We start from the raw sequence: 21,401 nt of genomic DNA, 5'->3' as shown, positions 1-21,401 counted from the left end.
AATCTTATGGCACAACCTCAAACATACCTTAATCTAGATACAAGTATGGCCAAACCTCCTCCTAATCCTCTTCCAAACCAAGCATGAAGCAAAAACTCCCTCCTTCTTCCTTAAAATTTTCGGCCAAGAGAAGTAAAAAAAATGATGAACACTTTTTTTTTGTTTTCTTTCCCTCAACTCACGGCAATTGGGGGGGGATCACACCTTCTCTCTTCTTTTTTTTCCCATTTCTTTATTCCTAACCTTAGTTTATTGTTTCCTCCCATAATGCACCAACACAACATGTCTATGACATGTTTTGCCCATCCTCCCTTGTCATGGCCGGCCACCACTTATAAAAAGAAGGGGTATTTGACATGCAAAACCATTGTTTTGCATGCATGATTCAATTAGTCATCACACATTTCCCTATCCTACTTTCAAAGTTTACTACTAGGTCATTTTTAGTGAAATTCACATTTATAACCCTAAATCAAAACATCAAAAATGTCACACACGAATTAACACATATTATAGGCATCAAAATGAATATTAAATTATTTTTATGCCTCGGTTTTGTGGTCCCGAAACCACATTCCGACTAGGGTCGTTTTAAGGCTGTCACATGAGGTAGAAGAAATATGATCACTGTAACACCCCTAACCCATATCCGTCGCTGGATTAGGGTCACGAGGCATTACAGAACATAAGTACAGTTCTGAACATTCTCATGCTAACACATGTCATATTCATATATACATGTAGAGCATATAACTAATTAAATATTAAACATACATTGTAAAACATATTGTATATACGAATCACAGGTTTATCACTTTATTGATAAGCGAATACCAATAAATAAAAATCGAACATTACAATCCTTAACTCCTATATGTGCGCATATTTAACCAATTAAATAGTATCGCAAGGCATTTTATCCCTTAGCATATATGGCATTATCAACTTCACAAATGATCACAAATATTTCATTAAACATTTAAGTTATACCAATTCTACCATTCAATCTTAAACTAAAAGTTTACCAATTACATACCCGAAAACAGATATATATATATACTTGTTACTTATTAAATATGCAATTTACTAGCAAAACATACCTAATACCAACTCAATATTTATCTTCATTAAATGTACCTATTTTACCAACCACATAAGCATAATATATGCATATACATTTCCAATACAAACTGAATCATAATAAGCATCATTTGTAATATCCTGATTTTGGGCCTAGTCGGAATAGTGGTTTCGTGACCACAAAATCCGAGATAGAAATAATTATTTTATGATTATTTTGAGGTCTATGATATGATTGCATGATTCTGTGAAAATTTTGTGAAGAAATTTTATGCATAAAGTGCTTAAATTGAAATTAGGGACTAAATCGAATAATTTGCAAAACTTGCATTCTAGAAGTTTCTATTATGAAATTATTTTGAAATATTAATTAGGAGGTCTTAAATAGAAATTTTACCAATTTCTAAGTCTATGGACAAAAATTGGACATGGATGGAATTTTTGGAAAGTTTAGTAGTAAGGGCATTTTGGTCATTTAGGGGTAAAATAAATTAAAATACAAAATTAAAAGCCAATTTTGCTCATCTTCAACCCCATGGCCGAATATAGCAAGGAGAAACCATGGCTAGGGTTTTTCAAGCTTCCAAGCTTGATTGTAGTCCGTTCTAGCCTCGTTTTTAATGATTTTTACTTTTTTGGAGTCCCGGTAGCTTGATTAAGCTTATGCTAGCAATAATTCAACCTAGGGTTCATATTTGGAAAAATACCCATAGGTGAAATTTGTGTATTTTGGTGTTTTACGAAAGAATATGAGGTTTTAAATTATGTTAGACAACTTGTGTTACTCGGTTTAAGCGAAAACTAGCAAAAGGGCTTAATCGGTAAAAATACCTAATAGTCATAAGTACATGTTAGAGTGAGAATTTGATGTTTCCATAGAAGGGAAAAATGATCAGCATGTCATAAAACATAAGAAAATAGGCTGAAGTTTAATTTACGAGCTTTGGGGCAAAAGTGTAAATATGCAAAAATTTAGGGGCAAAACTGTAATTTTGCCAAAATATGATTTTGGGTCAATTTGAATAACGTGAATCCTAATTAGACTATATTTTAAATGATAGAGCAAGGAAAACTGAAATTGGGCTAAAATGGAAAAATACCAAGTTGTGGACGAAATGGTAAAAGTAGCCATTTTCATATCGAGGTAAGTTCATGTGTAAATAATGTAGCATAATTGTTATTTTTAAGTTATTGATGTTAATTATATGATATGCTGATTTTTTATCGTGAAATATTATGCTTTGTGGTTAATGTTGAGTAATATGCAAATTATGTTTACTACTTGATAAATATGAATTGCTACCGAGTATCGGTTTCGATATTCCATGGAAGACGGCAATGTGAGATCGAGGAAAAAAGCCCGTTTGAACCTTAGGAATAGATTAGGATACAAGTGACATGTCACTAGGATGGTTGAGCATCCGAACTCGTTGAGTTGAGTCCGAGTTCACTTATGGATGCGAATGTCCGAACTCGTTGAGTTGAGTCCGAGTTCGTGAAATGTAACTAGGCATCCAAACTCGTTGAGTTGAGTCCGAGTTCACTTATGGATGCGAACGCCTGAGCTCGTTGAGTTGAGTCCGAGTTCACTTAGGGGCGGGTTACATGATTTCTTAATTACATATGAGGCACTTATGTGCAAATTATCCGTATCCGAGTTGTATTCGATGTGTTCAACGGGTGAAATTTCTAGTGAAATGAAAGAACACTTAAGATGCAAGCGACGTTTTGGTAAGTGTTGTGAAATGGACACTTTGGACAGGTATGTTCTTAACCCTCGGGTTGATAATAGATACAACAACGATAAGGTAGTAAGATGATGAATGATGTTTAGAAATATGATATATGTTTTGGTGATACCATGCTAAAGTTGTTTGGTATATTTGTATTGTTATGTTACTTGTTATTTACATATGAACTTACTAAGCATTTATGCTTACTCCTCCTCTTTATTTACTGTAGTTTTGAACAAGCCACTCGGGAATCGGGACGGGTCGAAGGTTCGATCACACTATCCAAAGGACTTTCATCCGGGTAAATGGCTTGTAAAACTTAAGTATGGCATGTATAGCAATATATTTATTTTTGTAAATAATGTTATGATATGGCCATGATTGGTTGAGAAAATGTTTGATATTGATAAGTCATGGTGATGGTTAAATTTAGATCATGTTTGATATCATGGAAGTTTAATAGGTTATCTAGTTCATAACAACTCATGAAAAGATGAAATTTGCCTTAAAATGTAATATTGTCTGCAGCAATGACATGAATTTGAAAACTCACTAAAAATAGTATAAATGGAATTAAATGATGAGAAAGTTATGAAATTTAAGCTTAATGAGTCTATTTTCATATGGATAAAAAAAAAACAGGCATATAAATTATACTTTATGAGATATTTGAAACCTTGTGAAACAGGGCCAGAGTGATTTCTGGATCCTCTATTCTGACTTTAAAAATTCATAATAAATTGTAAAAAAATAATTAGAAGTCATTATTTATATTTACAGATTCCTTATTGAGTCTAGTTTTAATAGAAACAAACCTTGTAGTCATTGAAATTCTGTATAGAGAGATATCTGATTCGTAATACACAGATGTCAGAGCAGTCGAACCCTAAAATAAGGGAGAATTTAACTAATAAACTGTACTAATTGGCCCAACCAAAAATTCTAGAAAAAAATTAGTAAATAGATATATGAGTCTAGATTTATGGAAAATCTACAGATCTTGATTTCAAGTTTTGTAACTCGAGATATGATTTTTCTTGTAACTGTGATGCGAGTAGCTAGAAAGCTGTGAATGTAGAAACAAAAGATTTGAAGTTCTTATTTTGATAAATTATGTTCGGTAACTCCTCAAGCTCGACTCCGGCGAAGTTTCGGGCATGGGGGCGTTACATTTAGTGGTATCAGAGCAGGTTTAGTCGGTTCTTGGACTAACCTAGCATGTGTAAAAGTTTAGCTATACATGCCACTGATCTGTGATAGTGTGATGTCTTCCGACGCGTATGAGTACCATCTTATTTAGACAGGGTACTCTCCAACCGAGCTGCGCTGACCATGTTCAATGTTATACGAAGGTATTTGAGTAAAGTTATGATTATGATAAGTCTCGGTTCAGAAAAGTATGAATAAAAGTTTATGATACATATGTGATAATATGTGAGATGAAAGTTCATGTTGTGATAAATATCCATATTTGCTTAATGCTCATACGATGTAGTGTATGTGGCTTACTTGATAAGATGAACGGAATAAATAGAAAGTAGTAGAGGTATGAATAAAGGTCATAATATCATGATACGAATGAAAATGTTCTTGTCTTGATTGGATGTTGAATGTTGATGAATGTTAATGATATACAATTTTTTATGAGATAAAGGATTATAATGAAATGAACTTATCTATGTTAAATTGTTGAACTGAATTATATGATTGTAATGATATGTACATGATGATGCACGAAATGAAAGTTGTGATTGTGATGCAAATATCTATGTTTGTTTGGCCTTATATGATGTCATGAGCATGAATTAATTTAATTAAATGAATGGATAAGTAAAGCTATCTAGAAAACATAGAATGTATGCATAAGTATATTGTCTAAATGGGACAATAGGAAAATTGGTGTAAGCCAACATGAATGAATGACATGATTTTGATGATGTTGCTATGATGATGGGAGTTGTGTCATATGTGTATGTATAAGAAAGTCGAGTCGAGGTCCTACAACCCTCCCCTTACCAAAGTGGTACTTATAATGGAATTTCATGAGATTTGTATTGAATAAGTTTTCGTTGAGAACCCAAAGAGTTCAATGATAGAATAATTATAAGTATGATCGAGATTGAAAATGAGCTGATAAGTAAAGTCGAGCCAAGAAAGTATCGGATTGACGTAAAGATTATTGGAGTTATGCATTGTCCCGTTAGAAAAGGAATTCTCCTTGGTAAACCGAATTACTCAGGTGCAAGGTCGAGAAAAGTGTAAATCGAAATTTATTCAGAACTGGCCTTCTTTAGTGAATGGTTTAATATGAAATTTGTGACGGCAGAACTAGTTGGGGAAATGATAATTGAAATGTGAACTATCTGAGTGTGACAGTTATGACTGGACAGATTTAGCAGTCTCTTTTGAGATGTTCTATGTGTTTACCCGTTCTCAGAAATATTTCTATGGCTATTGATCTTCTGAAGAAATTCTTATTATATGGGAATGTCTTTTAATCCTGGTGTTGGATGAAAGCATTGGTAATCTGACTGGTTTATAATTTATATTGCTCTATTTCATCGGGTATTCTATTTCATTTCGTCTGATAAGAATTGATGAGAGAATACATATGATATTATGATTCTGTTTCTTCTACTTGATGCTTCATCTGATATATATGTATGGGAAGATATATTGATCTTGTTATATTTGATTTCAGTGGGATTAAATGATGTTTTCTTTTGGACTTTCTTTCGTTGAAGAATTATCGGGGTATTCTGTATTTTCTCTATGAGTTTGGTTTTCGATTCTCTGGCATAGTATCGTATCTTGGGTTTCTTTATTCTGGATTTCTTTATTCTGGATTTCTCTATCTTGGATTTCTTTATTCGGTTTCCTTGTTATCTTTGTTCCATAATTTGTCAATTATGACTCGTGTTCGAAGTACGTTCTTCAGCTCGTGATAATCATGTCAAATATGACTATACTTCTAATTTGATCTTGGTAATGTGGTGATTTTAGTATTGGGATTTTTTCTAATTTCTGTGTAAGGATTTGACATCCGTAAAGGCATAGGTGATAAAAGCGCGAGTTTTAGTCGGTATGGTGAATTATTTATTTGAAAGATTTCATGTGACAATTATGTCAAGATTATTTTTCTCAAGTCTGATAATAGAATTTCATTTTGTACAGATAAAAGAGTAAATAGTCTAAACGAGAAGTGTATATTTATTAGAAAGAGTTGGATATTAGTTAAAGTCACTACGAATGATAAGGTTTTCGTCTTGTGAAAGCTGAAAAGTTTATTACATGTTGACAAAGTTTGGATAGATGAGAATATTGGTAACCGAAGCGTCTGAACTAGACTAGTCTACATTGAGTAAAGACTTCCTGACTTTCAGTAATATACCGTTGTATGAATTGTGATGTGTTTCAAGACAGTAAGGTAATGTGATAGTTTAGAGCATTCGATGTTACATAAAATCTGAGTTGTTAAAGAGGTTAAAGCCGAGCATTGGGATCTATCAAAATTATCCTTGCCAGTGTTGATATTGGGATGGAAATGAGAAGGATTATTCTTGAGGCCATATCAGAATTATTTCCATGGCGGAAAGAGGAAAATGTGATGTATCCTATTGTTAAATGTTTGGCGAGATCTATAAATCATATCGGTATTGAATGAATTCCTACTCATCAGATTCATGGAATTTCAAGTCTTTTTGATTGTTGAATTTCTTGGAATTCTAGTCTCCATTAACCAAATTGAGATCTGGTTTTATGTCAAGATGACAAGGGAAACAGAGAAGGGTTGAAAATTTAAGAACAATTAAGAGATGAGTTCGTAAACTTTCAGAATATATGAGAAATTAATGAGATATATTGGAGGCACCGCCTGAGTGAAAGTTCTTTAGCACCGAATATGAAATTGAGGAATCTAAGTGAAGACCACTTTTCTGGTAAGATTTTCGGGGACGAAAATCCCCAAAGGGGGGGAGAGTTGTAATATCCTGATTTTGGGCCTAGTCGGAATAGTGGTTTCGTGACCACAAAATCCGAGATAGAAATAATTATTTTATGATTATTTTGAGGTCTATGATATGATTGCATGATTCTGTGAAAATTCCGTGAAGAAATTTTATGCATAAAGTGCTTAAATTGAAATTAGGGACTAAATCGAATAATTTGCAAAACTTGCATTCTAGAAGTTTCTAGTATGAAATTGTTTTGAAATATTAATTAGGAGGTCTTAAATAGAAATTTTACCAATTTCTAAGTCTATGGACAAAATTGGACATGGATGGAATTTTGGAAAGTTTAGTAGTAAGGGCATTTTGGTCATTTAGGGTAAAATGAATTAAAATACAAAATTAAAAGCCAATTTTGCTCATCTTCAACCCCATGGCCGAATATAGCAAGGAGAAACCATGGATAGGGTTTTTCAAGCTTCCAAGCTTGATTGTAAGTCCGTTCTAGCCTCGTTTTTAATGATTTTTACGTTTTTGGAGTCCCGGTAGCTTGATTAAGCTTATGCTAGTAATAATTCAACCTAGGGTTCATATTTGGAAAAATACCCATAGGTGAAATTTGTGTATTTTGGTGTTTTATGATAGAATATGAGGTTTTAAATTATGTTAGACAACTTGTGTTACTCGGTTTTAAGCGAAAACTAGCAAAAGGGCTTAATCGGTAAAAATACCTAATAGTCATAAGTACATGTTAGAGTGAGAATTTGATGTTTCCATAGAAGGGAAAAATGATCAGCATGTCATAGAACATAAGAAAATAGGCTGAAGTTTAATTTACGAGCTTTGGGGCAAAAGTGTAAATATGCAAAAGTTTAGGGGCAAAACTGTAATTTTGCCAAAATATGATTTTGGGTCAATTTGAATAACGTGAGTCCTAATTAGACTATATTTTAAATGATAGAGCAAGGAAAACTAAAATTCGGGCTAAAATGGAAAAATACCAAGTTGTGGACGAAATGGTAAAAGTAGCCATTTTCGCATACGAGGTAAGTTCATGTGTAAATAATGTAGCATAATTGTTATTTTTAAGTTATTGATGTTAATTATATGATATGCTGATTTTTTATCGTGAAATATTATGCTTTGTGGTTAATGTTGAGTAATATGCAAATTATGTTTACTACTTGATAAATATGAATTGCTACCGAGTATCGGCCCGATATTCCATGGAAGACGGCAATGTGAGATCGAGGAAAAAGCCCGTTTGAACCTTAGGAATAGATTAGGATACAAGTGACATGTCACTAGGATGGTTGAGCATCCGAACTCGTTGAGTTGAGTCCGAGTTCACTTATGGATGCGAATGTCCGAACTCGTTGAGTTGAGTCCGAGTTCGTGAAATGTAACTAGGCATCCAAACTCGTTGAGTTGAGTCCGAGTTCACTTATGGATGCGAACGCTCGAGCTCGTTGAGTTGAGTCCGAGTTCACTTAGGGGCGGGTTACATGATTTCTTAATTACATATGAGGCACTTATGTGCAAATTATCCGTGTATTCGAGTTGTATTCCGATGTGTTCAACGGGTGAAATTTCTAGTGAAATGAAAGAACACTTAAGCTGTGAATGTAGAAACAAAAGATTTGAAGTTCTTATTTTGATAAATTATGTTCGGTAACTCCTCAAGCTCGACTCCGGTGACAGTTTCGGGCGTGGGGGCGTTACATCATTCGATTACTCACACATACACATGTACATATATATACATTCAACATCTTGCTCCTCTGTTAAGCCAAATTACTAGACCTTTACAAGACATAACATATCATAATAAACCCTTACCATATACGAACTTAAATATATATATCATTTAATGCTCATTCACATATTCACACCTATATCAAACATAACAACCAATTTCATATATATACTTTATCTATACCCAACCAAAACCGAATCATCTAACCATACTTATGAAAATTTATATACACCATGACCGACTCTTCAACCACAATCAAGTTCACCAACCATTATCAAGCCATTTCCAAAACGTATAACACCAATCACATATACCATTCATTCATAGCATATAACATTATAACCAAAACAAATTAAACCTTGACTAAACATAACCAAATTCAAACTTAGAAGTTAAGCCATATTCGCATGGCTTAAATTATACATATCCAAGATCAGACAAAATACATATTAGCCTATACATGCCATAAGTTCGAAATAAGAATTTTAAAAGTATCGAAAGTTGACGATAGTATGGATGACTTCACTAATGATCCCCGAGCCCGTAACTAACTTCCAAAATCTATAAGAACAAAGAATAAACATACACACAATAAGCTATCGTAGCTTAGTAATTCTTAAGTAAATTAAACAATTAATGCATAATTACATCTCAATTACTAATCATTTCAGTTAAATAAATCAACTTCTGCATTTGTAAACACATTTAATTTTAAGCTTTTAAATTCATACATATATAACATATTCTTTCATAGGACAATTTCTCCTTGGCCAAATATACATGTATACATCTTCAATATATTCCCAAATTTCAAAACCATATTGTCTTATATAACCGAATATACATATACATTTATAGACATATATTCTTCACTCAAACTTTAACATTACATCATATAAAACTATAAGGCCAAATATATCTCTCATATTAACATATATACTACAACAACTTCATGAATCCTTTTTCATCACCTATCAAGAAATCATTTCACCTTATTTTCAAATAGGTAATCAACTATCACGTACCTGATCATTTTAGCTAGTTTAACGTATTCAATTACCGCATCAGCATAAAGTCTTTTAAGCATAGACTTATAATAGTTCACAGGCGTAAAGCCTGCTAGGCCTAAGCTTGTATCTCACACCCGCACAAGGCCTGCTAGACTCAAAGTCTGATTTTTATACACCGGCAATAAGCCTGCCAGGTATAAAGCCCAATTAAATTCACCAGCACAAGGCTTGCTAAGCTCAAAGCCCGAATATCACTATTATAAAGCAGTCTCATAACAATTCATATATCGAAAATTCCAGATATTCCATATAGTTCATACGGACTTTCAAATGTTACAACTCAGTCGAATTAAACTCAAATACATTATTTCCATGCTTAATCATATTAGGCTAACTTTACTATAAATCTTTGAATTCCAAATCATCATATTAAATTAAGTTACATTCAAAATTAACAATGTTTAATTGCTTAAAGACTTACCTCGGATATCAAGGAACGATGTAAATCGACTATTCGACAATTTTTTTCCCCAATCCAAGTCTGATTTCTTTTGTTCTTGATCTATACAATTTCAAATTAATCTCATTCAAACACAATTTCATTCAATTTAACCCAACAAAACATAATTGGGTAAATTACCATTTTACCCCTAATACTTTTACAAATTAGTCATAATTGCATAAAACACAAAATACACCAAATCTCCATGTAACATACTTAGGCCGAATGTTCCTCTAGTACATACAAATACACACATTTCATTTATTTTTCATTTTAATCCTTCAATTTATTATCTTTGTAATTTAGCCCTAATTACTCAAATTCATCAAAAATTCCAATAAAAACATATTAATCCAAAACATATCTTTCATAATTTATCATCAAACATCACAAAACACAAATATTCATAAATGGAATAACACAAAATATTCATCAAAATCAGAAATTCTAGCATGGGTCGGATAGTATTTGTAACACCCCGTACCCGAGACCGTTGCCGGAGTCAAACGCGAGGTGCTAACGGACTTAATTCCTTACTTAAACAGCTCATACAATTCATTTTTAAAATTTCTAGACGAGCTGGCTAACTGCATCACAGTCACTCTAAAAATCATATCTCGAGTTCCAAAACTCGAAATCAAATTCCGTAAATTTTTCCTGAAACTAGACTCATACATATATTTATAATTTTTTTCTAGAATTTTTGGTCGGGCCAATTAGTACAGTTTATTAGCTAAAGTCTCCCCTGTTTCAGGGTTCGACTACTCTGACCTTCATGCATTACGACTTAGATATCTCCCTGTACAGGGATTCAATACTTATGCCGTTTGTTTCTAATGAAACTACACTCAAAAAGGAATCTATACATATAAAGCATGACTTCTAATTATCTCTGGTTAATTTATGGTGAATTTCCAAAGTCAGAACAGGGGATCCAGAAATTGCTCTGGCCCTGTTTCACGAAAACTTAAACATCTCTTAAAATACGGCTCATATGGTCGTTTCGTTTCTTTCATATGAAAATAGACTCATCAAGATTTGATTACATAATTTATTAATTATTTAATTCCATTTCTACTATTTTTAGTGATTTTTCAAATTCACATCACTGCTGCTGTCAGCATCTATTTTAAGGTAAATTTTACCTATTTTATAGTTTTCCATGAATCAACTAGTAATTTGACATACATTATTTCCAAGTATAATCACGATTAGCCATGACATACGTAGCACCAATAGGACCATGATTGGCCATTCCAATGGCTAATCATTACCAAACATTTCCACATCACCTAATAACCATATCATAAGACCATATATACAAAATGATCATAATGTTATACTCAAAATATACAAGCCATTTTCGCATGGCTATACGAATATACATTACCAAAAGATACTTAATTCAACAACAAGGGTCAGCCCTATACATGCCATTATCAAGTTCAACTGAAGAGTACCAAAAGTGGCTTAGATAGTGTGGATGACTTCGACTTTGACACGTCCGAGTCCGATGGTGACGAACAAAATCTATAACACAAGGAAACAAGGTAACGGAGTAAGCAAAATGATGCTTAGTAAGTCTTAAGTAATTTTAAATGGTAAAATTTGACATATAAGTCAACATTCAAAATATTAAACTCGAATCAGCTGTATACCTTTTTGCGAAATTACGATATATATATATATATATACACTAACATACAAAGAGATCACAACTGAACCTCGATCATAAACATGAATTATAGAAATAATTTAATCGTATACCTTCATATAAATAAAGACATCGTCCGAAGTAGTTATTTTCATATTCATAGATGCGATATTCATCCATACGTATATCTATACATACATATGCACATTCCATTCCTTATATATGAAACTTCAATCTAAAAGTGGGTTCGCTTAAGTGTACGAAATGTGTACCTGTTTTTCATACTGTATAGTACATTCAATTCATAACCTTACTCGAATTATCGACATTAAGTCTGCTAGGTTAGAACCCGAATCCAGTCACTAGCATAAAGCCTTCAAGACTTTAAATTCAGATATATGTCCAGCACATAGCTTGCGGACCTAAAGTCCGGATATAATTCTCGCATATAGCCTGCGGACATAAAGTCCGGATATAATTCTCGCATATAGCCTGCGGACATGAAGTCTGGATATAATTCTCGCTTATAGCCTACGGACCTGAAGTCCAGATATAATTCTCGCATATATATATTCACATGGTAACACCTTTCACATAGCCTATCACATTGGTAATTCAATTGCTCCATTCGTATATAAGGGCAAAATATACACCATCATTTTCATTTCGTTTTGAAGATCATACAAACAAATCACATCTACCTTTCATCAATCCAATTTAACCCGAATTAACCATTCAACTAAATGTCATATAATTAAATTATTTACCACACATCTTAGATCAAATAGGACTAAAAGATAATGTTCATCTAGCATATACATATCAAGGCATCGTAAATCTTATACTAAAGGCGATTACTCAAAACTTACTTTATATCCTTCTGAACAAGTCTCGGTTTGGCTATTCCGTGACTTTAGCTTTTCCTCTATCCGATGTTGCCCCTCTATGCTCTTGAGCTATGTTAAACAAGTTTAGTCATATTAAACCTTTTCATCAACTCATTATTCATGACATAAAAATCATTAAGAGCCGAATAGGTGGCCACTTAATAAGCTTGAATTCATAGGAACTAAATGCCAAAAGAAAATGTCTATGAAACATTTACTCAAAATCTTCTATCTTTAGTTCAACTTCTTAGCTCCTAATCGGTACACTAAGACCATATTAATTCATTTCTCATATTATAAACATAAGCATAGCAAAGCAATTCTCTATAAACAATTTTTATCAATTCATCCATTCACTAGGGACATAGCCGAATGTTCACTAAGAAATTTAAGCACACAAAGTATGGCTTCTTCAATTGACTTACCATTTTTAATTATCCAATTCATTTAAACATTCAATAACAAACTCCTCTATTATCAAACACACATTCGGCAAGAACATTGGTAACTTATACTACATCAATTCTAAGCATATAATATTGTTAAATGTCATTAACAAATAAAGCCATACACACACAACTTATAAGTAAATTCCATCCTTGCAAAGTCTATAATTCACTCGGCCACTCAACCCACAACCTATTGAAACTTGAATTCAAACTCATTAGCCGAATACACATATACTTATAATAAGCACATATGACATCTTCTTCAAGACACATTCGGCTATGGCATAATTTCCTTATAAAACCCAATTTATCAATCCACCATCACATGTATCATTACAAAGCTTCACACTTAGCATGCTAATGACATCAAAACAATCCACCTTAACCGAAACTTAACTCATACAAAACCTATCTTCAAACCATAAAATAGGTAGAATTTAAACTAATCATCCAAATGGTGCATAAGTTTTTCCAAGAATGACATTGAACTTACCTTACTTTAGCTATCCACCTTAGCCGAATTTTCTTCCCTAAAGACTTTTCTTCCTCTTCTTTCTCTAGTTACGGCAATGGAGGAGAAAACATAGGCTAACTTTGGTTTCTCCTCCCACTAACTAGTATTTTATTAACCTTATTCATTATTTCATTTTGTAACATAAAATTATTAGCATAAAATAGTTATAATATTCTTTAATCTATAACATGGCCGGCCACTATGTCAAATTTGGCTAATTTGACATGCAAGTACAAGCATTTTCTAACATGTATTAATAAGTCACTTCAACATTTGCCTAACACATTTCTAAATTTTCTCACATAAGTCCTATTTAGTAAGTGAACCTATTTATAAAATTCACTTACAATTAACAAAATTCAAACATGAAATTTTCACACATGCATATATACATATAATAAGCATCAAATATGACGGTTAATTATTTTTATGACTCGGTTTTGTGGTCCCAAAACCACTTTCAGACTAGGGTCACATTAGGGTTGTCACAGTATTCGAAGCAACGATCTCAAAAACGTAAAAATTATCAAAAACCGAGCTAAAACTCACCTTGAATTAAGCTTGCTAATGACCGAACCCTTAAGCTTTTTGTTTCTTTTCTTTCTTAAAACATTCGGCCATTTCAAAGAATGAATGCATGGCTTATTATTTTTTTATGTTTTATTATTATAACATATTAATACATCAATTACATTTTTAACCTTTATAAATTAATATGAAACTTTATATTGGTTGCCCTCAACCGTCCATGCTATAATTAAATGGCATAATTGCAACATAAATACTTCATTTTATAAAGACAACAACAATTAGGCACTATCACATTTAACCATCAAATTTTCATTTTATGCGATTAAGCCCTTTTATTAAATCGGGTACTTAAACGACAAAATTAAATTACGAAAATTTCACACATACTAATTCACACATAATAGACACAAAAAATAATTTTTAAATATTTTTATGACTCGGATTCGTGGTCCTGAAACCACCGTTCTGACTAGGGTCTAAATCAGGCTGTTACAACCACTTACATCAGCAATCTTTTTTTTCTTCTTTAAAAATGTGGAATCACCTTAGTTTCTAGGTGGTTGCGGTTGTGTAGCTGAAAGATCCATGTCATCCAAAGAAACATTAGTTTCACATCCATGGAAATAATTTCTTTCTTCATAAGTTTTTGTAGTAGCGACATCCTCAACACCTATTTCTTCAATAATATCAGCGGTTGTTTGAGCATTTTTCCCAATGGCTCAATCTTTTTTGTAGATTGAAGTAAGTTGGCCATAATAAGGGAAATTACGATGTCTGAATTGGCCGGATTCTTTATGACTCAATAAAAAATGAGGAATCCATATTAGATATAAGTTTGGTCAAAACAATATAATAAAGACTTGAAATAATTCTTACATTTATATATGAGTTCCACACAGCATCTTCAACAACAGCAAGCTGCCTATGCTCGTCCCAACCAAAGCCGCTATTGTTTTTTTCACTAAGCATGTCACAAACGATTGCCCAATCCCTTTTCAATGTCCTAATCTTCGATTCAAGATTAGGTTTAGCCTTCAACATAGCATGGGGTAAAACTTTTTCTAACATTTTTTCTAGCTCATTTAAATAACGGGACTTGAATCTCGTATCTGTATTAAAGGTTTCAACATTTTGCATGTCGACCACACAGGCAACCAACACATCTTCTTCTGGAACTCATTTCCTTTTTGTTCCTGGAGAATTTTGGGAAGAAATACTTGATTGTGAAAAACCTGACATAACTATCTTAAGAAAAAACACAAATTAAAATTAAGTACAATTTTATGAATCAAAAGGTCAACACTTTATAAAATTATAACACATGATGTATAAAAAGAAAATAAATTATAAATCAACAAGTCTAGTACAATACAAAAAACAATTCAAACACCACCAAAGTTTCATAAACTAGATACATGAAATAACATAAACAAATTAACGTTTACTATTTTTACCCTAAACCTAACTAATTTTTAGATGCTTGCTATTCAACGAACATTTGATTGGCTAGTTCTATCCTCCAAGTAGCCCATGCATCCGATGGATGAATATTTATGATATTTGGTTCATCGTCATCTATCACATTACTAGGTAATCCTTCTCCCAATTCCGCTTTAATGGGATCAAGACTCATATAGGTTCGAGTAAAATTATGGAGCAAACAACATGCAATAATGATTCTATTGTGCACCCTTACATGATAGAATGATGGACTCCTAAGTATTCCACATCTAAGTTTCAATAACCCAAAGCATTTTTTAATAACATTATGCGTTGAAGCATGTTTCATAGTGAAAAATTCTTCCGGAGTACTTGGCTAGTAACCTTGATGCCACTCATTTAAATGATATCTTTGTCCTCTAAAAGGTGCAAGAAATCCCTCACAGTTTGTGTATCCACCATCAATTCGATAATAACAGCCTAAAAAAAAACTATTTATCATTGTTAATTTTTCAAAAAAGTATGATATTAAAAATTAATTCAAATTCCTCTAATTTGCACTTTACCATGAGGAAATTTTAGTCCATATCTCCTACTAATGGCATCTTGAAGAACCCATCCATCAGCAACAGAACCTTCCCAACCAGAAAAAATATAAACAAAATGTATATTAGGTGTACAAACACCTAACATATTTGTTGCTATGTCTCCTTTTCATGTTCAATATCTAGGTTTATCAATTGTTAGAACCCTAATCTTGATGTGGGTTCCATCTAAAGCACCTAAGCAATTCTACATCACATGTATAAAACCTCAGGTTAAGATACTATATTTAAATCTAAATCAACTAAATTATGTACGAGCTAATATGGAACTCACTCTAATACCTTAACCATTTCCACCTTGGGTTTATAGAATTAGCTGTAATTGGCTCTGCTTTTTTAAATAACACATCTTATAAGCGTATAACAACATTTAAAACATTTTGAAATGATCTGCTAACGGTTTCCCCGGACCTATTAAAGTGATGCTTGATAACTGGATTTTTAAGGTGATGAGAAATGATATGTAAAAACATTGACACTTGCTATCAATAAGTTTGTTCCTTGATGACTTCAATCCCCTTAAAGTTTGTAACATCTCACATAGTTTAAAAAAGGTAATTCTATTCATCCTAACTTGTTCAATACAGGTCTCATCACTAGAATATACAAGTCTTTTCACATAATCTCATTTTGCATAAAAATCTAAAATATATGATCTAATCCTTAGTCTATAAGTATGTAGGCTATGGATGGCACCCAATATAACTAAGAACCAACTCGCAACTATACATATTGCAACCATACTGTCAATGCAAGACTAATTCTTTTATGCCTCTCACTTTGTACTATTAAAGGCAGACGAGCCATTACTGCAAGATATTAAAGTGTTACATATATTCAAATCATAGTAAAATGGTCACATTTCTTCAATACTAATTTCAATAACAGTAAAACAAAATCAAAGAATTTAATTGGCAAAGAACTTACAGTGATTCAGTGAATACAAGAAGCTCAATTGTAGGTGGAGGAAACAATCAAGCAAGCAAAAGAAGAAGAGGAAAAAATAACACACTGTCAAAGAAAAATAAACAATACATATTAAGAATATTTGCAAAGCACAAAATAGAAATTACAACTATCTTTGCATGCAAAAAACTTGAAATTCATTTCTTTATCAAATTTCATTTAACAAAATCGGCTCTTTATTTAGCAAATAATAATGTCTTGAACAAAAATTACAGTTGTTTTAAAAGAAAAATTAATGATGAACATCTAAACTTGAAACACATCCACATCCAAATTACATAATTTCCAGTTTTACGAAATATACATATATTATATGAATTTTTTAAAAATTCGCTCTTTAATTTACCTTTTAAAAAGCTTGTATTCATCCTCACATTGTAATTAGCTAATGTTATATTTGAATTAATAATTTTGACTAGTAAAAGATATATTATTTTGTTTGAATAGTTAAAATTAGTATAAGAAAAAATATTATAAATTTAATAATTTTTGAAAGAAAAGAAAAGAAATAATTGAATATATTAATTTTTATAAGGTACATATTGAATAGTAAAATAAAAAGGGCTTAACTTCCTGAATATAACATTTCACTTAAACTAAAAAGGTATTAAATAAGGTATTATTTTCTTTATTTTGTATTAACTGAATTCGATTATAGGTATAGAGTAAGAAACATGAAGAATGTGCTCATCAAAAAAATAATTTCTAAAAAAGAAATTTAGATTATACTTCGGGTATTTGTCAAAGTCAAGCACACAATAAACATAATGAAACATTGGGTGTTCTTCCCTTCTCTTCTTGTTTTGGGGGAGAGAGAAATAAGAAGTTGGTTGTTGACCAATTTCTATATCTACCAATATTATATTATTTTTGTCTAAATTTTATAATAAAATTATATTTATAAAAATGTAATTATTTTTTATTGTATATAAAAATAAAATTATTATAAGTAATAGTAAAAGAGTTATTAAGTTATTATTATAAAAGTTATATACATCCATTTTCCTTTTCTTCCAAAAAAAAAAGTGATGGGGTCATTGCTTTTTATCATGTTTATGATGAATTTTCCACGTTATATGAACCACTACTATTCATTATGTTTTTTATAGAGTAAGATTTTTCTTTATTGAAATCTTGTTGGCATTCACGTGCTTTCCCACATTACATTATTTCTTATAGCTTTATTCAATTTGTTTTATATATCATTATATATTTTTTATAATTTATATATTTTTATTTCTATAATTTTTATCTATTTGTTATTTTGGAGTGTTTAAAAGTGGTTAGGTATGCTTTTAATACAACTTACGAATGATGGATTTTCTATTTATTTTTACCGTATCTTAATTTATATTTTTTGCGTGTGTTTAAATAAAAAATGAATAACTGATTAAAATGTAGAAATGATTAAATAATTAGTTCAATCATTGTAAAATAAAAAATTAAAATATTTTTATTTCAAAAATATTGAAATTTGTAAAATATAAAAATTGATAAACATAAATTAATAATAACATATGCATTCATTTTATAAATTATAACAAAAAATTAAATATTTAAATTAACTTAAATTTTATTCAAACAAATTTTAATCAAATTTTCACCTAATTCAATTGATTTTTATTAATTTATTTTTCTTGATTTTATAGTACCTATCGAATCAATTCAATTCATCAATTTAATCCAATTTTAATAAACAAAACATAGCATTTAAATCATAGATTAATATACTATTTTTCTTGATAAATAAATTGAATTTAAAATTATTATAAATATTCTTTTCGATGGTCCAAACTAATAATTATATTTTTATTACATTTTATCAGTCCATTAAAAGGGTAACTATTTTATTTTCTTCATGCCAAAGTCAAATTTAAAATATATAAAATAAAAGTGGTATTAACTCAATTCAATTAAAAGGGTATCTACTGTGGTTTTGCTTTATATTTTGGTGTGCTGTTCTTTATCTTAGCAACCTCCTTTTCCATTAACAAATTTCATCTTTCTAAAGTTGAACACATAACCAACTTACAACAAAGGCATTGGGAGTGTATTGTTACCTTAGCACACCTTTGAGCGATATTTTTCCACTTTTTGTTGCTACCTTCAACCTATCCTTTAGCTAAAACACATAAACCATTCCATTATTTCTAGAGGATATACATTTAACACATATATTGGGTTAAATTATTCCAAGAGGATACACATTTAACACATTTAACCATTCTATTCTATTATTTCAAGAGAATACACATTTAATACACAAATCATTCCAAGAACTTTCCTAGAACCTTTTTTCACAATTACAAAATATACTACACTTGTAAATAAAATCAACACCTAGACCTTTTAAAACTTAAAATCAACCCAATGATCATTTCCAACTAAAAAATCCAAATAAAAAAAAACTTAACAAAAAACCAAAGGCAAAATGCATTAGTTGATGCACAAAAATTAAAAAAAGTCTAAACTACTACTGCTCTCACTGCTCCTTCAACCCTTCACCCTTTATCATAAAAATGAATAGAAAACATGAAACCAATAAAACTAAAAATGAACACGTAATATTACATAAGGTTGAACAATTAAAGCATACTCATCTAGCATACGACTAAACTAAAATGACTCAAACAAGTAGTGCAAACACACAACAACAATAAAACATGAAAAAAAAAAGACAATTTAGGAAATGGTTTAAGGTATATCACACTAGAAATGAAAGTTTCGTAAGATTACATGATAAAAAAATAACAATAATGGTATTAAACAACAACAACCCTTACTGTTAATAGCAATAATATATTAACAAAATATACATGTATAAACTAAAATTGAGACACTATTGGAAACACAATGCTAAAGAGAGTAACTCTCATAAGCATATAACCCTATTTTGAATTTAAAAAAATTTAGGAAAGAATATCATGTCTAATCCACAAGGGAAACCAAATAAAATACAAATCCCTAAATATTAAAAACATCTGCAAAAACAAAGGATAGTTATATAACTAAACATCTCAAAAACAAACAGCAATGTAGTGATGCCAACCATTAGATCAAAATTGACGTATTAATTCCATTGATGATGCCCAAAAAAAAACAAAGCCTCTTCAAGTCAAATGTTATCAATACAAATCATCAATGATCAAAAAAACCAACCCACATTGGCTGCAATCTTAGAGTCAAATCATACAAACAATTGACTGTCAAATTATAAAAATTTCCTTTAATCATACAAACAATTAAGAAGCATTAATAATAAAAAAGTTTCCTTTAATCATAAATAGGCTTTATTGGTAAATTGGCCCTTGATATCAGTTAATAAGAACATGACAAGCAGCATATACTTTATTGGGTGCCATACACTTTAAGGGTGAAATGAGTCAAAATTGATAGTTTAGTTTAAAAGACTAATATGAGAGTTGCAGTATAGTTCAATGACCAATTTACTAATAAATTCTATTATATACACATCACATACATTGATCATAGTCAAATTCAAGAAGTAGTATTACTTAAACCATAAGGTGGACACATAATTCAAGAAGCAAATATTACATAATCCATTTTATGGCTCTAGAAACCAAGAATTCCCCTTATCAACTTTCTTACAACTACTGCTTGTATAAACTGAATGCCCATCAACCATTACAAGATTCTTAAGCTTGACATACGGATAGTAAATACAGAACGCCTCATTAAGTTTCCTATCATTTCTCAACATGCCCAGACAAGCAATTCAGCAGACTATCAAAAAGATCAAAACTTTGGGTATTCAATTCAACAAAACCAAAACATAAATTACTAGAAAAGGAAAGATCTTGATCATCAAAGTTGAATTTCTCATTTTCAGCCAAAACATAAAATTTAAGGCAGGTAAACAAAATGGGGTTTTGATTTACATGAAAAACAAGATCAAATGAGAGGTAGAAAGGGTAAACTTATCGAAAGCCTGGTAGGATAAAAATTCAGATTCAAGATTTCAGAGACTTTTTTATTAAAAGAATATCAGAGATGATGGTGAAGGGAAGAAAATTAACAATAGGGACTAAAATGGTGAAGGAAGAAGTAACAAAAAGAGGCATTTTTCTGGGTAAGAAAAAATGACAGAGAGAAAAATGAAAGGAACAACGGAAGGGAGAAATGTCTACCTGAAGGACACTGGACAATAGGGAGAAGTGCTAGAGTGAAAGTAAGCAAGGAATGGCTGTCGTTTGAGTATTTTTTAGGTGAGAATTTGGTGAGGGTAAGATAGGGTTCTTCAAGCACCGTATGAGTAAACGGTGGAAAAGGGAGGGAATAGAAAACAACAAATTTCCCTACATAA

This window comes from Gossypium arboreum, chromosome 13, assembly GCF_025698485.1.
Source record: "Gossypium arboreum isolate Shixiya-1 chromosome 13, ASM2569848v2, whole genome shotgun sequence".
Classification (NCBI taxonomy): Eukaryota; Viridiplantae; Streptophyta; class Magnoliopsida; order Malvales; family Malvaceae; genus Gossypium; species Gossypium arboreum.
Note: the sequence above shows the minus strand (reverse complement) of the source record.